The sequence below is a fragment of the Ctenocephalides felis genome, unplaced genomic scaffold (genome assembly GCF_003426905.1).
Source record: "Ctenocephalides felis isolate EL2017-DRISC unplaced genomic scaffold, ASM342690v1 CF-g0.4_SCAFFOLD_01170, whole genome shotgun sequence".
Lineage (NCBI taxonomy): Eukaryota > Metazoa > Arthropoda > Insecta > Siphonaptera > Pulicidae > Ctenocephalides > Ctenocephalides felis.
Genome location: NW_020537324.1, coordinates 26880548 through 26897100, shown reverse-complemented (window position 1 = coordinate 26897100; position 16553 = coordinate 26880548).

The window sequence follows — 16553 nt, the reverse complement described above, 5'->3', positions numbered from 1 at the left end:
AAAAAAACGTCTTAGTGGAACATCTCCAAAAACTCAGCACGAGTCCTTATCGAATTTCATCAATTGGCTTAAATTTTTCAAATTCTTTCAGCCTTTTTCAACAGATCATTAATAAATGGTCGAATTTTGGCAAATGCACACCATATATACTTATAATTTCGGTGTCCAACGATTGAGAAAACAAAATTACTAAATTGGATTTTCTAGCGAAAACATTTATTTCTTCTGGAAGTTAATAATCTATTTTGAACCATGGGTGGATAAACCAAAACTGTATTATACCAGTGAGAATATTTTTCCGTTTATGAGATATCCAGAATAACGGCACGGAAAATGAATACCATAAATAAAATAGTGATATATTTTTGAACATGCTTATTGAAATTTTTTCAATATTGTTGCGTTTTGAAGATGTTCCATTTATAATATGCAAATTATTTCGCACATAGATTCAACTAGTTTCTTTTGATGACCTTTTTGCAACCCATCCTTTCCCATTGTTGTGGTTGACCTTTAGAAGGACGCATTCGTTAACACAAATACCAACTACAAATATCATGATTACCATTGTACATTAAGCTTTTAAATCTTGGATAAAATTAAATAGGTGATATTTATTTCATCGATCTAAATCTACTGTTTCAACCTTGTCTGGATGATGCACATAATATGAGCAAAAAACCCAATTTTCGATTATATTTATTATGCTTGTCATTGTGTATATTGTAAGCGCATTATTTATTAGTTATTCGTAAACTTTTATATCAATATTGAACACTTGAAAAATGTTGCTCGTCTAAACTATTATCACCTTAAAAAAAATTGTTTTCAGTTCTGCTACACTAGGCGAGAAATGCGGAATAAGTCTCGGAAAAAGCTCTCTTTCAACTTTAGCTCGAATACTAGATTTTTTTTTAATGATTAATTTAATTTTTGAATTTTTGAATAGATTCATATATTAGTTTTGCGACCATGAGAGTTCAGACTTGATACTCTCCCCGTTCCAGCATGATATCAAACAGTAGTTATTACTTAACTGTACTTAAAATATAGGTCTAAAATATATTTCCTAGTGAAAATTTCCCTTTTGCACCATTACTGTATGAAATTAGAAATATAAGTTTTAGATTCATTTTAATAATAAATATAAGTATATCAATTAATGATGGTAATTGTTAAGGAGCTCATAAATGTATTAAGTCATTTAATGATCACGGCGGAATTATCGGTTTTATTATAAAATAATATTAGATCTGCTTTTTTCTGATCTGTTATTATCTTCTATGTCGTCAGACATTTTTTTTTGGTATATATACGGAAATCAGAAAAACTAATCGGCTTAATAAAATGTTGATAAGCAAGCTGTCTTTGGTTTGTGAATATAAACAGTAATTTATTATTTTTAAAATTTACCAAAAAGATAAAAGAAGTAACTAGTAAAATTGTTTCACTACTATATTGGCCTAAACATTTTGTAGCATAAACATATGTGCGTGACATTGCCAGTTGGCTCTCATTACTATAACTATGAAAAGTTTAGCATTTAATTGTTAAATAGTCATTGACATTCTTATCCTCGATCCCTTTTGATAAGAGTTTTATGGTGGCACATCAATAATTTACTATATAATTTGGGGATAAAATGTGTATACCTTCTCACAAACTTCATGTAATTCGATAAAGTAAAGAACATGCACGTCGTGTTTATTATTCAACTTAAGATTGTGAACGGATTTCTTTATTTTTAAGTTACCATTATTTGAAGTCGATAACATATAATTTAAAATCGGTGGTATACCGTATACAATAACGCCAACACATTTTTTTGTGAATATTTTCATTGTTGAAGCTGATTTGGTGATGCCAATTAACATGACATGATTGTTTTGTTCACTTCGCACGTTCTTATTTTTGAAATGGAAACAAATAATTTGGGATCGATCATTTTAAAAAAAATACTACATTTATATCAAGTCTTGTGTTTTATATGTTTTGACTGCATAATTAGAGCAAAATTTGACGAAAAAATAGTTTTTTTTCTGAAGAAATTTAAACCACTATTTATTAATTCTGTATACAAACTATTAAAGGTAATAATAATATTGTTTTATGTTTCTACAGAAATTATATAATCAACGACAATTGGAATACTACAGTAATTACCACTGGCTAGTTAGTTGTCATTACGGTAATATTTAATAGCATATTTTAAATTCAATCAACAAACTAGTGGGGCGCATGGAATCGTGTCTTAAGGCAAATTGCTGGTACTTCTCGTACCAAAAATTATTTTTTTAAAAACGATTAACATTTTTGAAAAAAAATTACTTTAAAAAAATGAGATTTTTGAGAAACTATAAATTTGACAAAAAATTACTTTTTTTTGAAAAAAAAATTTTATTGAAAAAAAAAATGTTTGCTTCATTTTGACATGTTTTGGAAATTCTGAACTTTTTTTCAAAGCAATCGTACTGCTTTAACTGCATAGAGACGATATGTCAAAGCGCGTAAACGCCACGGCGCCGTCTAACGGATAAAAACATCAGTACGGAACCCATAGGAATGTAAATAAAATGTATATTCATTGTTAAAATCTCTATAAAATATCTGATAATTTGATGTGCATATGTCTAATGATCATTTGACACATACATCCTCTTCTTTACCATTCTTTTATCTATCATACATCAATTTTTTCTAAGATATGTCAAAATGTTCAGAAGGTTTTGAAACGTAAAGATATATAAAAAAATTCATTTTCGATTTTTTTGCGATTACTATAACTTGCCCTACGAAAAGTTGATTATTTAGTAAATTTTCCAATGTTATCCACTTATTAAGTAATTCTAAAGTTAACTAATTTATATTATTTATGTGTCCTGCGGATTCTAATTTTTGATTTCTCGATTTCTGCCGGACCAATTTACTTGGAATTTTCAGAGAATCTTTTTTTTATAGACTCCTCTCTGTTATATACTAGACTCATTCCCAAATTTCAATGTTTACTATTTTTAAAAATTCGAGAAACTCAAAAAAGTGGTAGAAAAACGGTTATTTTTCTCAAACAGTTGTCATTTTGTCAAAAAAAAAATTTAACTTGTCCATAGTATATATCATAGCGACAACATTTTATAGTAATCTCTTTTGTTTAATTCAGATTATTAGGGGGTTGCAATCGTGGGCATGGTCACGTGGTAATTTTTGAGACGCTCCAGTTCATCAACTGCTAACTCTTAAGATTTTTATCCCTTTTTCTTCATTTTTGAAACATTAATAAATCATAAAAAAATAATACTAAAAAAATGGATTTGGCGATGATTAAAAAATGACCTAAAATTCATGTCTCTACAGTAGATCACCCCCTTAATGAAGCATGACCGTTGGAATAGTTTTTATATGAAAACTTGCATTTTTGGACAATTAAACCTAATTGAAATAGTTTTTTTTTTGCATGCTTATCGAACCAAAAGAATAACCTAAAGGCATCATGTTACCTTTACCGCGCGATACATGCTTTAGGTGCATGACCTCTCTGACTCCATGCTTCAACTTCTTACCTGGATTCTTTTTTTCTTATATTTTTCTTTCTTTTTTAGTTTTGCTTGTTTCGGTCCCGATACAACGTGTTGGTCTGAAAAAATATTCATATATGCAGCGAGTTTGTATATAGATAAATCGTGGACTACTAACACGAACCGTTTTTATAATAGACTGCAGGGGCTAACGATGGGTCGAACCTTGAGACTGTGACCTTGCCGAATGAATTATTCAAAAAACAACAGATTGAAGAAGTTCACACATAAGATCAAATGCATTTTCTGATTTGGAGATAACTAAATTGGTATTTATAGTCGACGCATATAATTTAGACTTATACTTTATGTAGAAAAATGCCTTTCGTAACATATCATACCTCATACCTTTTTGGTATGTATTTTTTATTATCGATTTTGATATACCTACTCTAACAGCTATTTTGGTTTTGAAAAATTTGGTTTGTTGAATTTGTGTAATTTCGTTTAACTAGTATAATATGTAATTTTATAAATGAACTTATTTATTGGTACAACGCCATCGTTCAAAAACCAGCATTTTTCACCTTCTTTTATGGCTGACTATCAATTTAGAAATTATTAAAAAAAATTTTTTTTGCAGTTGTTGGAAACTCGGTACTATCTTTTTAATGATGATATTTTAATTCATTTTATATTTTTCTTAATTGCAAAATATGAACCTAAAAATTGATTTTGTAATCTTTATAAAGAGCGTCCAAAAATCAACAAAAAGCCGAATCGTAGTGATAATATATATCGTAACTATCATGAAAAAATTAGAAGATCTTTTATAAAAGCTTTATAAGCTTTGATCAAACTGTAATTATTTTTGTTAATTTATATATAAACTATATTTTGGATCCGTAACCCTAATCGTAAATAAAATTTCTATAACAATCAATAATAATGACTCAAGCTCTCTAGAATTAAGACTATTTGTTAAACTATGAATTTAAAAAATTCAAAATTGCTCGACTTTGAAAAGTCCTTTAATACACTAAAGTATGTTGGCGAGTTTCTTCAAAATTCGCGCTTTTAATCAGGTAAGTAATATATCGTATGAATTTTGATAGTTAATCATGTTATTTTTAGGTTTTTGTTATATTACTCGAATTATTTTATTATGAAATCAATTAGTATTTTACAATTTTACTACCCTGATTAAATGCGCAAACTGTTGATGGCGCTTGACTGCATACTTTCGAAATCTATCATTTTTGGCCATATTAAATTTACAGTTTAACAAGAAATAGTCCAAATTCAAGCTGTGGCATATGTTTTATTGTTAACCGTAGGGTAAGTTATTGTATCCTTCAAAAATCGAAATTGAAAATTTTAGCATATCTTCACGTTAGATATTAGAAAAAATGGATGTGTGTGCGTATGTATGAATACAATTTTTCGCCCACGTTTTAGGGCGCACTGATCAACCGATTTGAATGGTTAAAAAAAATTCGATTACTATTGATAGGGATTTGTGCTGATTAGTTTTTGGCAAAGACAGGTCCAGCCGTTTCATAGATACAAAACAAAGAATGCATAAAATATAAATCGTGTTTTTGAGAGAACAGAGATTTGAATGATCCGAAAAACATTCGTAAAGATGGGTTGAAGCGGTGAATTGATTTTGGCAAAGACACGTTTAGCCGTTTCGGAGATACAGAGCTAAATTTGCAAAAATTTCGAGTTTTTGAGAGAACTAAGCACCCGATTTGAATGATTCAAAAAACTATGTTTGTGTTGACGCGAAACTATTGCTTTTAGGGAAAAAATTAGTTTCAATTATTTTTAATTTCCAAAAAAAAAAATTATTCAAACTAAATTTTATTCTTCGAGTATTTCATTACGGTACGGAAAGTTCCAGTAATTTGCCTCAAGACACGACGCCATACACCACTAGTTTATGATTGGTTCTAGAAATGTTATTGGCGGTTACGGTTCCAAAGTTCAAATGAACAAAATTAATAAAAATTAGTCGCAATAACCGAAAAATGATCAAAGCTCTAAGTTGTACTTAAAAGCTCGAAATTTTCGAACCATACGGAATATATTTTTAATATATATTTATATATATATATATATATATATATAAGCTATTGATTTTTGTGTTATTATTATTTTTATAATAACTAATCAGGATGTACCTGATATCATTCCACGTAGGTGCGTAGCGAGTGATGTATGGCATGCACATTTGATAAATGTGCATCGTAACAGATTATATCTTTGCTCCAGATTTTAACTATCACAATATTTTACCACGTGCAGCCTAGTTACCTCTTGCAGTGCCCACATTTTAACTATCAACTTGTAAATATTAGTGGAACATCAGAGATATATCTACGAAAATATTTCGTAACTGTAACCGATAATGCGTTAAATGAAGGTGCAAAAGTGGGACTCAAACATTTGCATTTGTTTCAACCGAGTATTGATACATATTTTTAATCTAATAAACGCACCTATAATCAAATATTTTGTATTTTGTTTTAAGATATCTATGCTTCAAAATATAAAATTGAGAAGAAAATTGAGAGAAAAATGGGGTTCGAAGTGATATGGCAAGCACGAATTTTTGTTGATTTCAAAACATCGTTTCGGAAAACCTGAAATCAAGCAGTAGTGGACTGTCCAAGTTTTAAGATTATGATTTTCGTTTGTCTTAGGTATACATATTAAACTTTATATATTACTTTTAATTTTCAATACATTCAATTTTAATGATCGATCCATTTTGATTTCTATCCTACTATTCTTTTCATTATTTGGAATCGGGCAATATTTGTCCATAATTTTGTATTTAGTACTAAATATTTTTTATCATTTGGAATTCATTATATTCCATATTTGTGGCTTCTTTGCGGTTAATTTGTACTTCTTATTTTATAAATTTTTAAAATAAAATTTTAGTTAAACGTTTATATTATCTATTAGATAATAATTGTTGCATTCTGCTAATTTCTTTCTTATACCAGTCATTTAAGCTTAAATTAGGGAAGATTCTCGGATTTCGAGTTACCCAGCTGCAAGTCTGTAAATACTTGTATATTGACACCCTACAGTTGTCTCAAAACCTACATATGGTAGGGTGTCAATATACAAGTATTTAAAGACTTACTCCTGGGTATCTCGAATTCCGAGATGAACTTACTATAATGACTAGACTATATATTACGTTTTTCTAGGTAATGTTATAAGTAATCTCCATTTTTTTATTATTTAATATCTACTAATGCATGAAAACGTTACGTTAAATTTATACTCATAAGTATTTATACATATTACTATTTTAAAAAGAAAAAAACGCCGGGGTATTAGGATTACACAGGATTTTTAATTAGAATTTCAGTAGACCATTTAGACATTTAAAAAATTTGATTGTTCTTGAGTCATATGTTTATTTTCATTGTTGATGATTGGAGATTCATCAAGAGCCAATTATGCGGTAAAATAGATGATAGCATAGCGTTGTTATGGCAATGCTATGTAATGCTTCTTTTTTGGTACTAAAAACTGTGAAAATGCTGTGGGATCAGGCGTTTTACACATAGAACTATATGTTATAAATGCTTATCATAAAAATGCAATTATGATAACATTTTAAGGTTGTTCTATATCCAAAATACGCCTCATCGCACATCAAATAGATCCCATTTTCACAGTTTTTAGTGCCAAGAAAAAAGAAGCCATAACAACGCTATGTTATCGTCTATTTTAACGCAGAATTGGTCAGTGATGAATCTTCAATCACTAATAATGAAAATAAACATGTGACTTGAAACAATTTTTTTTTTCAAATGTTACACTAAACTAAATGGTCTACTAATTCTCCAGCGTTTTTTTCTTTTGAAAATAGTAAAATATAAAATAACTATAACAACGCTATGTTATCGTCTATTTTACCGCAGGATTGGTCTCTGATGAATATCGAATCATCAATAATGAAAAAGATCATGCGACTTAAAACAATCAAGTATTGTAATGTTATACTAAATGGTCTACTAAAATTATGTTTGAAAATTCTGTGTAATTCTAATACCACAGCGTATTTTTTTTCAATCATCACCAATGAAAATGATCATTGACCAAGAAAGAAGGATAACAGCATTGCCATAACGCATATGATAGTGCGAAAATAGCATGGAAAAAATTTGAAAATTAAAAAAAAAAATTTAGGTATAACTTAGCGACAAATGAATTAAAAGTTAAAATTCGTGTCATTTTGTATTGAAAATTCGACGCTCTGCAAAATTTTTGAAAATTTTTTCATGCTAGTTCCATACAAAACTTTGATTGAATTGCGCTCTATCTAAAAGACAATATTAAGAGCTAAAACTTTCAGAGAATTGTTTTTCATCAATTTGGAACCATTTGAGCCCTTGGGAGCAAGGAAATTCGTAAATGTCCATATTAAGGACCACATATATATATATATATATATATATATATCGTCGGTTTGAAATGAATAAGTGCGCAATGACAAATAATTTCATTGATGTATGGATACCACGTGTGTTGTGTGCATTGTATTGTCAAGTTAGCCGCACCTCGGATCAGAGCAAACACCACACCTCGCATAACATTGCTGGTTGTCGGTAACTAAACCGCGAAACCATTGTCACAAATGCAAAACGCGATCACAAACTTTTCGAAAACCGATTTAAATATCATATCGCGACGCGATTGTCTTATTTATGAAGAATTTCTTTTGATCCGAATTCGAAAATGGACCATGACGATGCAATTGTGAAGAAGAAATTGCTAGGCTGGCGGATCCCAAATCTTTTCGAGGCGTCCATAATTCACATTCAATATTTTGATGGTTATGTTTGTACTTCGGACAATAATTGGTTATTATATTGTTTTGTCAGGTTCTTTATTGCGATTGTTTATATAATATTTTGATACTTATAGAAGTATAACAGATAGTTTGTCTTTGAACAAAGAAAGGCATTGTTAAATGAGAGACTTAGTAAGTACATGATAATAATAGTAAACTAAAACTAGTAGGGTGCATGGCATCGTGCCTTAAGGCAAATTGCTGGACCTTTTCGTACCATAATTAAAAATTTTAGTACGGAACCCAAAAAATTTACACAAAATACGTACACATTATTAAAATCTCCATAAAATGTCTGATATTTTGACGTACATATGTCTTGAATTATTGAATTATTAAAATCGGATGCTTCGTTCTCATAAAAACTGAGTTACCGTTTTTGGCACTTTTTGTCCCGTATTTCGGAACGGCTAGACCTGCCTTCGCCAAAAGCTAATCAGCACGTCTCCTTATCAATACAAATCGAATGTTTTTTGAATTATTCAAATCGGTTGACCGGTGTTCCCGAAATCGTCGTAAAAAAATTGTATCCGCAAACGCGCACACACACACACATACATTCATTTTTTTAAGTAGTAGATACGCCACTAATTTATAATAAACACCAAAGGGTGTGTCTATTAATTTCTAATCAATATTATTCTCTCATATGCATATATTGTTAGCAGTGCTTGCTTATTGTTCAGATTGCAGAATAATAGTTAATAGAATAAAGTTAAATTAAAAAAAAATCTTCCGCTTCGTGCATTTTCGCAACACCTTCGATGCACCCAAATTATTTTTTTTTTATTTATGTAAGGGAAAATATACATTATCAACAAGTTGTATACATTAGTCGTGAGATCAATGTAGGTAAAGCAACAACGTGTTCTTTAACCCGTCTTCCAATCTCTTCAATAAAATTTTTAAGATTCATTTTAAATGTTTGCCTAGAGTGAATTTTTCCAGTTTTTAATATGAAAGTGTTTGCAGAATTTATGTTGACTGGTGCTGAACTCAACATTTTGTCTGAAAACCGCTATCACACCATTTATATACGACAAAATTTCTTTTTGGCCTGAAATGGTTTATCAAGTCTTTTTTTCAGTAGCCCTAAAAGGATCTGACATGCCTTTACTTATTTGTTAGAACCAATGTGGTTTTTGAACTTCCGAGTAATAAATCCATACACAGATGCTTAGATAGATTTGAAATAATCCCTACATATGCATTTTTTTTAATTACACACCAAAAGGTACGGTTACCTTTGATACCAATAAATGTAAATGATGTCATTTCCGATGTTTTTGCAATCAATAATTTTTGCAATCTAGTGTTTACCCCATCGAGTTAATATTGTCCAGATATTTTCATATTTTATGTTATAAAATAAATATATAAAATGGCTTTGGAACGCGTATTTTCACATTAAGATCGATCGATATAATTGCATTACCGCAAGTAACAGTTAATAATCATGAGAGTTTTTCTTCTTCTTTACTTTTCCATTTGCGGTTTCCAATGAATACTTCCATTTCCTTATAACTGTCTAATTGATTAATTTAAAATGCCTCAATTTAATTGAGGTTTACGGCTCTTTTGCTGCTGCGTGGGGCAGAATTATGCCTTAGCGGGAACATCTTCAATTACTTTTAAGTAAGATATATAACAAAACAGCGAATTAATATTATTAGTCACTCGAATTAAATGGGTGATTATTAAATTAAAGAAATTATCCTATAAATTTACTTCGCATGTTCAAAAAATGCTTAGTAATTAGGGTGTTTAATTCACAATTTGGCTAGAATAACATGATTTAGGGTGCGAAGATTTTGCCAAAAAATAATTTAATAACCACATATAGATACTGTAAAATTTAATCAATTCTTGATTAGTTTTTATCAGATCACATTTTTTGTAGATAAATTGTATGTTTTCAACGTTGACAACGTTTTCTCATAAATTCGATATTTAGCATTTATTTATTCTTGTATTCTTTGTAACTTCTTGAAGTTAAACTTCATGTTTATGTCATCGTTTGTCATTGTTTTTGCGATAGTTCATCATTATGAATCTTTTGCTACGAAAATGTTCAAAAGATTTGTAGGCGTATTCCCGAAAATAACACCGATTTTAAAATTTATAAAAGCCATTTGATATAACTCGATAGGGTTTGATTTTGGTTAGAAAACTCAGTTCTGCCGAATAATTGTTTTTACTCGTTGTTTACTAGTTATTCATATATTTATATGTGTTAATTTTTTTTAATGTTTTCTTTCAAGCGGCCATTCCATTTTTTTATATAAGTTGGTGTCAAAGTCCAATTTAGTGTTTGTTTCGCCCCAATAGATTTTTTATTTTGACTTTCATTACAAAATACAACAATTCATTATTACAAGTATAACAGTATCGGTCTTATTAATATCAAGTAAAGTATCCGCTTGTTCTTCACGCTCAGCGGGTTGTTGTCGTTCAAGAGAGGTCTCAGTAAATTTATTATCCCGTAAGCTTGTCCGATTTTTATATTAGTATATTTGTTGAAGCTGAGTCTATGGTCCAAAGTCACACCATAATCTTGGGCGCAATTATATATATATGGCATTGCACCGAGTTACGGATTGGGCCAGAGTCCGTTAAGGGTTAATATCATAAAAAAACATTTTTTAAATCAATTATAAAAGTTAAATTGATGTATGTGAAGATATTGCATTAATAGTGTCTAGATTTAATTCATCTAGCAATAATTAATTTAAACAATTATCTATTATTAAATTTACCAATTATTACTTTTCAGATAAATTCTTAACAATTAAATCATTGAAGACAAGATTTTTATCAATACATGTGTAGTACATGAAACAATAACACAAAAGTGTTGAATTCTAATATAATGTCACGGTGTATGATTTCGCAGAAGGTTTATGGACAATTCTTGACTGCTGAGATGTTTTGATCTCGCTTGGTTGATCCTCTTAACAATAATAGCTTCATCTCCCGGCTCAGTTTTATGACAATGCGCCTAACGATTTCAAGGATACTATTTTATTTTAATTATCCGCAATTAGAATACGAGGACATTCGAATATGTTCCGCACAGGATATTTCACGAAATAGTCATAGGCGATGATTAATCGTACTTAATGCGCATTAACATAAATTACAAGGCGATTGATTTTTTATGAATTTTGTTCATAAAAATAAAAGTAATTAGAAAGCGTAAATGATTTACGATTGATTTATTTAAATTTTTGGGTATAAATTTGATCTCAAGGTTTTTTTGTAGCTCAAATTTTAAATATTGAGTCAATTTTAATTTGTGTTACTTGATGGGTCTCAGAATATTGCAATCTCTTACATATACATAAAAATTAATAGTTGTTTGTTCGTCTTGAGTCTGTTATATCAAGCCGTTCAAAGAAAATACAATGAGTTAATTATAATATATTCTCAAATAATTATCTTACCTGGTTCCACAATAAAAATAACTATAAGCACATCCAATCATATTTGTCTAGCTAGATGAAGAAGTCTGTTTTACTTATCGTTGAAGTTAGTTTTAAATATTTTCAGAAAATGTTATTAGCTAGAACAAATATTATTCATTATTTAACATTTGTCGTTGTTGCAATGACAAGTATTTAAAATTTGAAAAAATATATATTTAATTTTGTGTGAATATTTTATATATTTTTTGAGTTTTTAATACTAAATATTTTTTGGTCAAAAATTTGTTGATTATAAATTGAAATAACTTATAAACAGTTTTAGATTAATGTTGATCACGGACGTGAAAGGCCAACGAAGGTAAAAACTAACATTTTTAGATTAAGCCACATTAACTCTTTGAGAAATTTGTTTATGTAATTTGCTATTTTTATGTCTTCAATTCCAGCAATTTAAGTCAATCTGAACCGTTTGACACCAAAATTAGAAAAAGTGTATAAAGGAGCTAAAATTTTACTTTGTTGGCTGACAAGCACCGTTTTCAAAAATTTGAAAGCCATTCCATGAAACTCGGTAAGGATTCGTGCGAAATGGAAATGTGCAAAAATTTTTGCCCAATTTTTTCTACAAAGAATCTTGAACTGATTTTGACAATTTTAAAATCATACTAAATATATCAGTTCGGATTGGGATTATTAACTCTGTGAGAAATTTCTTTTTGGAAATTGCTATCTTTATGTTTTCAATTCCAGCAATTTTAGTCAATCTGAATCGTTTGACATCGGAACGAATGAATATGGGACTAAAAGTAAAATTTCACTCCTAGTCGACGTTTTCTCAAAAAACACCGATTTCAAAAATTTGAAAATCATTTCATGAAATTCTATAAGGATTTGATTAAACGATAAACTGAGTTGTTTGTTAAGAATTAGCAAAAAAAAAAGTGCAACATTTTTTGCCCAATTTTCTACAAAGAATCCTGAACCGATTTTGAAAATTTGAAAACCATATCAAATTTATAAGGTAGTAAAAATAGGCCATAACGTTCCATCCTAATTAATTATTAAAAAACAATTCATGAAGAATTTAGTGAAATTTTGCATGGTATTACATTTTATGGACAACTATTCTAAAGTTTTCACAGACCTACGAAATAATAGACACGAACTTAAAAATGGTTAGATAACAATTACACAGGTTCACAAAATAAAAAAGTTGTCTGTATTGGTTGTGGGGCAAATGTTTTTTATGTAGTTTCCACCGTTGAATCCAAATCTGAAGTCAAAATTGTGGATCAAATGGCAAAAAATTGAGAAAAACCCTAATCTAGTAATTCTTCTGCATAATAATCAAAATCCTATAATTTCAGTTGTTTCCACTTTTTATATTGAATAACTATTTCAATTAAATAATCTATGTTTTTTTTAATTATTCGGAAGTAATATGCAAATACATTTCCTCCCCATTGCCCTTGGGTAATCAGCAACGATGTTTGCAATTTGAATATTTGAAAATGTGTTGGCAAAATATTGTTGTACTCTACAAAAAAATAGATCATTTAAGAGAATACTCAATAGACATTTAAGGTAGAAAGGGCCAGGAAACAACGAACATTATGAGATTTTAAGTATCATGCAGAAGTATTACTAGATCGGAGATTTTGTCGTTTTTAATTTTTTGTTATTTGAAACCCTAATTTTGACTTCAAATTCGTGTTTAGCGGTAAAAAGTATATTGGAAAACATGCCGCACACCCAATACAGATTTTTTTTTATTTTGTGCACCTGTGTTATTATTGATTATTGAACACATATCGGAATGCTAATTGTCCTAATGTCACTTATAGCTAGTTTCAATTAATATTTTGAACAATATCTATAGGTATTGTGTACTGAACAATTGATTTTTGTGTCCTAAAGAGGAACACCTGAAAATTGAATAGTTTCAGATCTCGTGTACCCATGAGGCCACATCAGTTTTTAATTATATTGATTTCAAATGTATCTTTAATCATATATCGTTCACTATTATGAAATTCATTTATTTCATTTCGTGCAATACAGCTGAACAGGTTATTAAATCCTCTGCATGCAATTATTTTTCGCGATAACTTCTTTCACATGACGATGCATTTGTTGAACTCGCTGTATATGGGAATATTTAAATCATAACCCGCAATCTCACTATACGTAGGTTGTTTAAAATAAAACATATGATTATTAAACTCGGTTACCGTGCTATCATACATTCTAAATGTAAAAATATTATAGAGTATGTTACCAACAGCAAATAGAGGCACACACACCGTCTGGAATTAATGTTCCAGCATTTTGTTCGCACATTTAACAATGAATATAACATTAATCGTGCTCCGAGATAAAAATATGACAAGTCCGCGGTTTGTCAGTATCCATGTTTTTTTCTCAATTGAAGGTTGTATCGATGTCTTCGGTCGATAGGAAAGTGAATGGAAGTAACGGCCTTAAAGCTGGTCGTCTTGCAGAATTAGATATGTTTATTCACACGTCTATTATCGTGTGTGTAAATCTTTAGAAAAAATAACATGAAAATCGTGAGCTTTAGCTTGTAATTCCCTGACCTGACTCATTATTATTGAAGATGAGGTCCCATTACCTCATCTTTTTTGTGAAGATTTATTAAATTAGGTCTTGGAATTTATTCAAAAAATGCATCCGAGGAATTAAACAGAATTTGAAAGTTAAGTTCATATAAATCAAAATCGTGTTATAATGTAGTGCGCGGCACTATAAATTTAAATAATTAATTGAGTCAGCGTATAAATTATTTTATTTAATGCATAACTAGATGGAAGTATCATTTTGCTTTAAGGCAAGTTGCACAAACTTCCCTATACGTACACATAATCAACTCAAGGGGGTATTCTAGTGTAGAGCGATGCATTTTAGGTCATTTTTAAAGTGCCGTAAAAGAAAGCAATGAATGTTTTTACTATCCATTTTTTACCACTTGTTTATTAATATTATTAAAATACAAACAAAATTAGAAAATAAAAAAGTTAAAAATTGTAAAAACTGGCAGCTGATGAAGTGGGTGGTCTTAGTCTTGACATGATTTTAGCCCTCCTAGCCATCTTAAATATGAAAAATAAAAAGATTATTAATCTACACTGATGTCGCAATCGCTCAAACTAGCGATGAGCAAAAAGATTTTCTTTTTACAAATTGGCGACTGTTTGAAAAAAAAAGTGTTTTTTTTACTGTTTTTTTTTTTTTGAGTTTCTCGAATTTTTAAAAAAATAGTAAAAATTGGAATTTGGGGATAATCCTAGTTCGGGCTTATAGATAGGTCTATAAACAAGACTCTCTGAACATTTCAAGTGAATCGGTCGATTAAAACTCGAGAAATCGTGTCAACAGTACTGAAAAAGTCTGTTCTGAGAAAAACGCATTTTAAGTTTTGCGTGAAGTCAAACCAATATAAAGACCGAATCAGTAAAATGCCTATAATAGCCTCCGAAAATAATTAAAATTTTCAAAAACTTTCTCGTACCCATATTTTTAGATAGGTAAACTTTAAAAATATGAAATAAAAAAAAATGTTTTTTTTTTAATTTCTACACTAGAATACCCCCTTAATCAATGTGATTTGAGATTTGGGCATAATGTTCAACTGTTTATTACGAAAATAAAATTTTTGCTTTCACTAAAAGCCAAAACGATTTTTATTGATGCCATTTAATCATTATTATATCAGTAATTGTATAATCTAATTTATTTCATTTTACACATATCATTTCATCTATTTTGCGTTCTAAAAATGCATTCATTCATGTGTGGACGTCAACTGTAATCATCAGCAGCCTACGAAACACAAAGTGTTATACATACATATGTTAAGTATACATTCTGATTAGAATCGCTTAAGTGCGCCAGGAAATTCTAAACTTCGATGATTTTTTATGATTCAACCGCATATCGTTGGCCTATAATATTTTACTACATTTATCAAAAATCGCCAGAAAAAAAATTTATATTACGCCAGAAATAAAATTTATATACCAAGAAAAACTAATCAACACGAATCCCAAGCCCAAGCATTATCTTTCGAACGTTTTTGAATTTTTATAAACGATTTAAGGTTGTGATGTAAAACGTGCACAAAAATTTTTACACTTCTCCTCCAAGATGTTAATAAACGTTAACAATTTCAAAAATTACAATTAGTTTTACTACAATATATTTTAAATTCAGTCTGAATCTTGAACACTGGGCGTTACAATAATATAAAATATTCAAATAATCAAAAAATACAACTGAAACTCAAATGAAATTATTAATATTACTATCGCGATCTTATCTTGCAATTTCCTCTCTCCTTGTTGAATATGAGCTTCCTTTGCCCCATTTTTTTGTTCATTTTTATAGATATAGGCCTTGGATTTTATTCATGATATGCATTTGATCAAATAACTAGTTTATATTGATATTTTTTGTATCCGTTTATAAGGGAGCTGATTATTCCTATACATACAATAAAGTAGTAGTAAATTGACAATTTGCAGATCTACTTATTGTTACTTATTAAGTATTGGACTATTTTGTAATTTAAGTTCCTAAAGAAGTGGTTAAAAACTCGAAGTTACAGTTACAGTTCGTTATCATTAATTTTATTATATTTATATAATATTTATTTAAGAAAATATTGACCGATCATTTGCGTGTTCTTGTCATTTCTTTAGATGCCGCCAACTTTGT